Source organism: Heterocephalus glaber, unplaced genomic scaffold, assembly GCF_053883595.1.
Source record: "Heterocephalus glaber isolate CG9 unplaced genomic scaffold, H.glaber_assembly_v1.0 deba00001452, whole genome shotgun sequence".
In the NCBI taxonomy this organism is placed as follows: domain Eukaryota; kingdom Metazoa; phylum Chordata; class Mammalia; order Rodentia; family Bathyergidae; genus Heterocephalus; species Heterocephalus glaber.
In genome coordinates this window covers 6,293,491-6,303,104 of record NW_028258302.1, presented here as the reverse complement: position 1 = coordinate 6,303,104, position 9,614 = coordinate 6,293,491, and the positions used below count along the sequence as shown (strand labels likewise).

The window sequence follows — 9,614 nt, the reverse complement described above, 5'->3', positions numbered from 1 at the left end:
AAACCCCTCCTCTATGTTCGTAAACTGTCTCCCTGGATAAGAATTTATTTCATTTGTCTCAATTCCTTCATTGTGATACGTAGAATCTACATTGTATAGTTGCTGTTAGGAGCGATCTTGTATATCTGGGGCTTGGCAAGTAATAAGGATTAGCTTTGGGGGGGTTTTGTTTGTCGTCCCCCCCCCCCCGTACAGGTGATTGAACTCAGGACCTGGCACTTAGAAGGCCGGTGCAGTGCCACTGAGCTAAATCCCTGGCCCTGCCCCAATTTACTTGTGGTAAAGGGTGGGTCAGGGATCTTTCTTGGAAGATTTTCGTCCCCCACTCAGGGGACTGATACCTATTTAGAATATCAATCACTACTATTCTATGCGGGTGTGGTAGTTTCTTTTACAATGGGGGCTTTCAGTGAAAGTGTCTTGATTGTCCTCCCTGTTGGCTCCTTGTGCACTGGCCCTGTCTTACTACCTACAAGATATCTAATTAACTTACCTATCTACAATATGATCACATGATTCTCTCCATTATATGTAGGTTTTGGGTTTGATTTTTGTCTCAATCTAAACTCTTGATTTGCTAGAAAAAAATATGGTTTGCCTTTCCAGGCATACAGGCACACACTGTAATCCCAGTTACTCAGAAGGATTGGATGTTCAAGGCCAACATGGGTTAGCTTAGATCCTGTCTCAAAAAAAAGAGGATATATATCTCAGCACTCTCGGTTAAATTTCCAGTACGAAAGAAAATGAAGACATATATATGGTTTACTTTTAGGTCAAATGTGGTTACCAAGGCTGAAGTGTAGCTCTGTAGTAGAGTCCTTGCCTAGCATGTGCGGGGCACTGGGTTTGATTGTCCAGCACCACAAAAAAAATATTGATTCCCAGGCATGTATACTCCATTATTTTCTTGGTTATTATCACTTTGATGATATTTTATTAATTTGTCAGTTCATAAATGCTTTCAGAAATCTTTTTCTTTTTTGTTTGTTGGACATGGTAGCCAGTAATCCCAGCTACTCAACAGGAAGGAAGGAAGATTGGGTGTTTGAGGCTAGCCTGGGCTACAGAATGAGACCCTGTCTTGTTAACCCTAAAATAGATAAATAAATAGGACTTTGGAGGTAGACCAGTGGAAGATCACTTGGCTAGCATGCACTGATACACTGCAGGAGGCCTTGGATTCGACTCCCAGCACCAAAAAGAAAAAAAGTTTATTTTTCATCTTGAAATTTTAAAGCTGGGCATGGTGGCACACTCCTGTAATCCCAACACTTAGGAGGCTGCAGCAGGAGGATTGCCAAGAGTTCAAGGCCAGACTGGGCTACATAGTGAGTTCAAGGCCAGCCTGAAAGGCATAGGGAGACCCTGTCTCAGAAAAGGGGGCTGGGGATTTAGCTCAGTGGTTCCAACCCAAGTTCGATCTCTGGCACCAACAAAAAAAAATTTTATCAGGGAGATTGAAAAACCAGACGTCTCACATCTACTCCCCTACTTAAATTCACATTCTTTCAAAGCCTCATTAGATACTTCTGTCTCCCATTTCTTGGCCTCTTTTGGCAAGCTACTTATTTTTTGATGCACAAGGCTTTCTTTTTTTTTTTTCTTTTGGTACAGGGGATCAAACTCGGGACCTTCTGCTTTCGAGGCAGGCACCGGCACCACTGAGCTAAATCTAGGGACCCTACGAGCCTTTCTTAAACTGTTTCTAAATCACGTGTGGTGCCCCACGCCTGTAATCCCAGCACTCAAGAGGCTGAGGCAGGAAGATTGCTTCTAGTTCAAAGCCAGCCTGCCCTACATAGTGAGTTCCAAGGCCAGCCTGAACTACACTGTGAGACCCTGTCTCAAAAAACCAAAAAAAAAAAAAAAACCAAAAACAAAAAAACCACCTCACCCACCCCACCCCCGCGCAAATAAAAACCCTTTCTCTCAATTTCCACAATCCCCAGTGCTTCTCCCATTTAGCACTGTGGCTGCTAATGTTATTGTTCAGCTGGGGCCAGCCCTTGTACCTCTCCAGACTAAGGCAAGTATATCAAATTGCAGATCTCATCATCTAGCTGCCCAGGGGGAAGAGGGGGTTTGTATCATTTGAACCCAGGAGTTGGAAACTGTTACACCCAGTGAAAGAACCAACCATAGACCGATAATAAATCCACACAGGAGTTTATTACCGGCCAGGACCCGAGCCGAGCATCCATCGGACTGGAGCCCTGACTGGGGGTTGACAAACATGTTTTATACACCTTTGAGGCCAGCAGTTTCTAGGCCCCCCCCTATGGGATAGAACTAGTAAAGCAAGCAAAAGGTACAGAAGCAGAATGTCCTGCCGTTAGAACATTTGTAAAACAATAGTTGATTGTTATTTCTAAAGAGACTTTCTAAGGGGAGGAGGTTTTTAAGCTTCCTCCTTCTGAGTTCATCTAAAGGGCAGGCAGGTGGGTTAAGCAGCAATATGGAGTCTGTCTTGCTAACTAGGGTCCTTCATTCCCCACTGGTTCTTGTAACTTAATCAAATCTTTGATTCCTGTATTTACTCTTTGAATTTTTTTTAAACGTCTTTTAAAATCTCATAATTTTGTCTCAACACCATCAGTTTAACTGTATCAACCCTCTGTCTAACATATTTAGTCAGCATTTATAATGCAAGGTCCCACGAGCAAAAGCAGAAGTAAGATAACTAAGGGGCCTGCTACAGCAGAAACTAGGGTAGTTAACCATTAGCATAGAAGCAACAGGTTTTTTTTTTAGGGCTACACGTAACCTTTCTTGTTTTATGAACAGGAGGTCAAGTCTCCTTTGATTTTGTAGGACCATCTCAGCTATGGAATCAACCTGTTTTTTTTACTCTGAAGATCAAGTCTTTTAGGTGACCCAAATCTCTGGCTACTTGGTGGCTTAGGGCTTTAAAATTTGTGTCCTGAAGGATCAGGGAGGAAGTTTCAATAGCCGCTGACCCAGCTATTTCTAATCCCATCAGAATGGGCACTAAAACAGGGGCAGCCTGTTTACTTTTATAGTGTTCAGTGGTTAATCCCAGATGTTCACGGCCCCCTTTTTTATTATAATACAAGACTTGTGGAACAACATACACGGTGACACAAAATAAAGTGGCAGATTGGGTAGCCAAGACTGATTTGGGAATGTATTTAGTCAAGTCCTAGGTGTAAGCAAACCAAGCATATCAGAACCAGGTCTCCTGGCTTGAAACTGTGGAACGTCGCAAAGGGTTTTTCTCAAGCCTGTTATATTGTAGCCTGGATCTCACTCTGAAGAATATGTAAGGCTTGAAGAGACTGAAGTAAAGAGATATAAGAACTCTCTGTTATCTGTTTAAGGTTTAACTTAGGGAGGAGTGGCGGCGGCCTCCCATACAAGATTTTAAAAGGGGTAAACTTGTCACATATGGGGTACATCTAACTCTTAACAAGGCTAGAGGAAGCAGATCAGGCCACCTACCGCCAGTTTCTAGAACATATTTAGTCAGGGTTTTTTTCAGGATCCTATTCATCCTTTCCACTTGCCCTGAACTTTGTGGGCGATAGGCACAATGTAACTTCCAATCAATATGTAGTGCCCTCGCCAACAATTTGGATATCTGTGCCGTGAAGGCAGGCCCATTGTCGGACCCCAGGTAACAAGGGACGCCAAATCGGGGAACTATCTCCTGGAGCAAAACCTTAGTTACTATGTTGGCTGATTCCCCACGAGTGGGGAAAGCTTCCACCCAACCTGAGTAGGTGTCAACCAATACCAGTAAATATTTGAACCTATTGTTGGATTTTATTTTGGTGAAATCAAGTTTCCAATGTTTCCCTGGCTCTCTTTCCCGTAGTCGATTACCTTTGTTTTTTTGGTTTCATCTTGGAGTTTACCTGTGTACACACCTGACACCTGGAACTGATGTCCTGGACCATAGAGGTCAGTCCTGGGATTGAAAACTTACAGCTCATTAGTCTTTTTAACTTTGATTTTTCCAGGTGATTTAAGTGATGTAACTGATGAACAAGTTGTCACCCCAGGGCTCAGGGAAGACAAATTTGTTTGTTTGTCCCTTTTTACCAGCCTGAGTCCAGTTTTGTACCCCCTCACTTTTGTTTTGTTTTTTTTCTTCCAGGGTATATGTGGGTCTTTCTGGCAGGTACCCAAAGGGTCAGATGGGCAGAATGTCTGTTGGCCCCACTGGTTCTCTGGCCACTCGTCGGGCAGCATCATTGGCCTCTCGGTTACCACAGGCCTCAAAGCTGTCTCCTTTTTGGTGGCTTTTGTAATGAATAATGGCCAATGTCCTGAGTTCCCAAATTGTCTCCAATAAGGCCAAATTTTTTTCTTTTTTGATAGTTTTTTCTTCTGATGTCAGTAGCCCTCTGTCTATAGATGTCGCCATGCACATGCGCAGTGGCGAATGCATACTGGCTGTCAGTGTAGAAGTTTACAGCCTTGTCTCGACCTAACAGGGCTTGAGTTAAGGCTATTAGTTCAGCCCTCTGTGTTGAAGTCTTTTGGCTTAATGCCTGTGTCCAGTGTACCTGTTTTTCTGGACTGACTACAGCCTCCCCTGCATACCTGACTCAGTCTTCCACAAAGCTGTTTCCATCAGTGAAGGTCTCATCTGGGCTTTGCAGGGGAACATCAGTCAGATCTGGGCTGTTGGTGGTCGAAGTTGTCAGAGTGTCCAGACAGTCATGGAGGGGCATGCGTATGAGTTGGAGTCCGGGAGTAAGGTGGCCGGATTGAGGGCCGTTTCTCGGGCGAATTTGATGCATGGAGCATCCAGTAACAGGGCCTGGTACTGAGTCAGGTGAGCATTGGAGAGCCATCGTTCTGGGGCTCCTCTCAGCAATGGTTTCCACCGAATGGGGGTACGGTGATGACCAGGTCCTGTCCCAGGCTGAGTTTATCTGCCTCCTTGACCAGGGGAGTGGTGGTTGCAACTGCCCTCAAACAGGTAGACCATCCACTTGCCACAGGATCAAGTCTTTTAGATAGGTAGGCCACAGGTCTGTTTTAAAACCCTAATGCCTGAGCTAGCACTTTTTTGGCTATGCCCCCTCGTTTAGCCACAGACAACCAAAAGGGCTTGGTGACATCAGGTAGGGTCAGGGCCGGTGCTGACACTAAGGTTTTCTTTAAAGTCAAAAAGGTGGCTTTTTCTTTTTTTGTCCAGAGGGACTATCTCTTGTGCCTGGAGTGCAGCAATAGTGACTTTTCCCAGTTTCTTGGCTAGGACTTCCTGGGGGGGGGGGGGGATCACAGTTATCATAAACTTTTTGGGCTATGCTCAGGAGTTCAGTCCTATTCTTTCCCTCAAATCCCTCCAATTTTTGTAATTCTTTTAATGCCTGGGGAAGACTGGGAAACAAAGGCCAGATTTAAAGCTGCTGCATTTTTGGGAGCCTCTGGGTCAATAGGCTTCCAAGAGTCTCTCCCAAAATGCAGCCGGAGACTCTGTTTTTTCCTGGTGAACCTCACTTAGCTTACTCAAATAAGTGGGCTTTCTGGCCACTGCCCGGAGTCCCCCTAATAAGTGCTGGCAGTAGGTCCCCAGCCTCCTCTTACCGTCATCATCATTGGGGTCCCATTTGGGGTGTCGTGATGGAACTGTTTCAGCCTCGGCCGAATGCCCCGGAGGAGTTCCGGGAGTGATGCCGGGTTTTGGCCCCAGGGCCTCTTTGACTGTCTGTTGATAAATGCGTCCCGTTTCTCAGTGGTGAATAGGATCTGTAAAAGCTGCTGGCAATCATCCCAGGTTGGCTGATGGGTATGAAAAACAGACTCAAGAAGAGATTAATGCCTGAGGTTTTTCAGAGAAGGGGGGATTTTGATGTGTCCAATTATAAAGATCACTAGTTGTAAAAGGGACATAAATCAATCCTCCCCTGGGCTCTGTCTGTTTTAAAGGAAAAAGGGAGGAGGAAGACGGGACTGATGGACCATAGTCTAGTCCCAATCGAGTGCCAAAGGTCGATCAGGACCTGTGGGGCCCCGACTCCTGTGACCACATTTTAAACCTTGTGAGCAATGTGTACAGAATAAATTCCCACCGGGGGCCAACTGACTCCGAAACTTGGCCATTTTGATTGACACAGAGTTTGCAATTTGCCTTTGGAAAATTTCATGTCACATTTATCTTTTCTGTCTGTGGAATAAATTTTTTTGAAGTTATTTAAAACACAATCAAGTGGAGTTCCTTCTGTGGACTGTGAGGAACCCATAATTTTGGCCTGTGAAAATGCAAAAGGCACACAGAACAAGCAGACAGACAACAATAAACAAAGACAAACTTTGGCCACATAAACTTCTGGGGCTGAATGGATTTGGACCCCACCCAGGGAGTCACTCTTCTGAGGGCTCCGACCATCACAAAGAGACTCTAGATAGGGGAACCTGTGCCACGTCTGGCTTCCTCCTACTTACCCACAGTGCACTAAGAATCATTCGATTTTTACCTCTAGAGTCTTTCCCAATAAACTCCTGCGGGTCTGTTGATCGGTGATAGGCCCCCCGGAGTCCCGGAATACCGTCAGGGTGGCCTCTCCTTCTGCAGACCGGTGTCCAGAGGGGCCAAACACCTCCGATGTCCGATCCTGGTCTCTCCTAAAAAGAAACAATGGCTCCAAGATAATAAGCTCCAGAGCAGTTGGCTATCTCGCTGGGGCCTCCAAGAATGTTACACCCAGTGAGAGAGAACCAACCAGAGACCGATATTAAATCCACACAGGAGTTTATTACCGGCCAGGACCCGAGCCGAGCATCCATTGGACTGGAGCCCTGACTGGGGGTTGACAAACATGTTTTATACACCTTTGAGGCCAGCAGTTTCTAGGCCCCCCCCTATGGGATAGAACTAGTAAAGTAAGCAAAAGGTACAGAAGCAGAATGTCCTGCCGTTAGAACATTTGTAAAACAATAGTTGATTGTTATTTCTAAAGAGACTTTCTAAGGGGAGGAGGTTTTTAGCTTCCTCCTTCTGAGTTCATCTAAAGGGCAGGCAGGTGGGTCAAGCAGCAATATGGAGTCTGTCTTGCTAACTAGGGTCCTTCAGAAACCATCTCAAGCTGATACAGGGGGAATAGATGTAACTCCCAAGCCTACTAGATATCCAAAACATGAGTTCCTGTTCTCTAAAATGAAAGGATGAATTCTAGGAACAATGGAAGTTAAGAGTAGGAAAAACTTATTGAGAGAAAAAGACAGCTTCTAAGAGAGACAGAAGGGGGACTGGAAAATGGGTTACTCACTCACTCTGCTTCTCAAAGGTGTTTTATGGGACAAAGCCATGAGGTGAGGCGGGTTTAAGGTGGGACAAAACTATAGTCAACTAATAAGATTACAAGTACAGCCGTTTAGGTAATACTAATCCAATGATAAATCACAAATTGGACAAAACTATGAACAACCAATAAGATTGTGACAAGTATACTGGCTTAGGTAATATTGACTAATGGGGATCCGATGGGGAAGCAAGTCACATAGGGAGCTTACAAAGATTTTTCAGTGGGGCCAGAGATTTAGCTCAGTGGTTTTGCTGCCTGCTGAGCAAGCGCAAGGACCCAAGTTTGATCCCTGATACCAAAAACAAAAGAAAAAAAAATGAATTTTAGGCCAGGGATTTAGCTCAGTGGTTCCACCACCTGCCTCAAAAGCACAAGGTCCCAAGTTCGATCCCTGGTACCAAAAAAAAAAAAAAAAGATTTTCAGTAAGGGCAAGTCAAGGCTCTTTCCTGGAAAGGGTGGGTTAAAACCTTGGCCCCCCACCCGGGTGATTGATACCTATTTAGAGTATCAATCACTGCTATTCATCCTTCGGAGAAGTGCACCCTGTGGGTGTGGTAGTTTCTCTTTTACAGTGCGGACCTTCAGTGAATGTGTCTTGATTGTCCTCCATGTTGGCTCCTCAGGCTCAGCCCTGTCTAACTGCCTAAAAGGTATCTAGTTAACTTATCTATCTACTGTACTATCTCAAAACATAAAATAAAAAAAGGGCTGGAGATGTAGTTCAGTGTAAAGGCCCTGGGTTTAATCCCCAGTACCACCCCTCCAAACAAAAAATTCTCAAACCACCTCTTCCACAAGGTGCACCCCACATTCCAGTAACTGCTCCCTGGGCTTGACTCACAGCTATAAATCAACTGCTAGCATGGGCAACTGATTGGATTCCTTTACTTAAGAGTGAGAACAACTATTTGAGAGTTTCACCATTCAGTTTTAGAAAGTATCTTGTTTCCCATTTGATAAATACCCTGGAAACTGTTGGGGATTAACTAGGCTACATAACTCAGACCTTACATTCTCGAGGTGGGTGTTATCTTTCTTCAGGAACAGGGAAGTAGTGGAAGGCTGCTTGCTCTGCCCCATGGGTGGAATGCCAATAACCTGGCACCCCTGAGGCAAGACAGCATTTGCTGAGGACAGTTGTCAATATTCTGGCATTTGGGTGTAGAGAAAAATCTGGTTCCTAGTTAACTTAATCCTTATCCACCTATTCTCCACAGTTGCTGTTTCTTGAAACAGCATGCTACCCCTCTTCTTGCGCTTCTCACTGGCTAATAAAAGTGGGCCAAAGCAGAGTTTTATTCAAATCTGTCAGCTAGAAGCAAGTCTTCTCTCACTTCCCCTTTTATGTCTTGAAAATTGTCTCTTTTTATTCCTCATCATTCCCTCCAAAAGGTAGCTGAAGGTCTGATCATCCTTCAGTAGGAAACTACCCAAGAGACCAAATGAAGCTTTAAATTCCAAAATTTTAATTGAAATCAAGAAGCCTTTCACCTGATGTATACTCACATACCCAGAATGTCATTTCATAAGCAAGCATTGCTGGCACATTATATATCATATTTAGGCTCCAATTAATGACATCATTCTGTTCCTCAGATCCACAACTAATTCCCACGAGAGATGTTTAAATATATAACCATCTTTGCATCATATCAAATGATATGATATATGTAGTTAAGTTGTAAGCTTTTTAAAACAGCTATATTGTATACTGGCATACTCAATACAACAATAAAAATTTTTTTAAATCTTCCGTTATCTCAATTATTTCTGCTTCATCATCAGAATACAATAAAAATATTTGAAAGTTTCATCACCTAGTTGTACTTCATGAGCTGTCCTTTGTCGATGTTGAATGAGAATTCAAATGACTAGGAAGAGGAGTGATGGAGGAAACACTGTTCCCTACCTCTACAGAACCATGGACCACCAGTGGACATGGGGGAGGGCTCCGAAGCAAAGGGCTGGCCTCAGCTTGATTTGGACAGCAGTGATTTGTAGGCAAGCCAGTCAATGGGGAGAAAGATGAACAAAGTTGCAAATCCCCAAGATGAACATGAGTTTTTCTAGGCTTTAGAAATAGTATCTTTTACTTGGATGTCCCTAAAAAAAAAAAAAAGGAAAACAAAACCAAAAGACACCTCCCCAAATGTTTGGTATTAAGAATCTCTTGGGCTGGGGATTTAGCTCAGTGGTTTCACCGCCTGCTGTGCAAGCACAAGGACTGGAGTTCGATCCCCAGTACCAAAAAAAAAAAAAAAAAAAAGAAATGTTCACTATGTAATTGGGACCGCTTATTGGAAAATGTAAGCAAAGCAGTCATCAGCCAGGGT

The 9,614-nt window shown here is 44.1% G+C and overlaps 1 long non-coding RNA gene across 1 annotated transcript; it reads right to left on the bottom strand.

Annotated features, from left to right (window-relative positions):
• Positions 1 to 2,152: 2,152 nt before the first annotated feature.
• Positions 2,153 to 6,775, bottom strand: LOC147827196 (uncharacterized). Its single transcript, XR_015452736.1, has 2 exons — positions 5,563 to 6,775; positions 2,153 to 5,236 (listed from the first exon to the last, which is right to left on the bottom strand). It is a non-coding gene; the product is annotated as an uncharacterized LOC147827196 (long non-coding RNA).
• Positions 6,776 to 9,614: the final 2,839 nt, after the last annotated feature.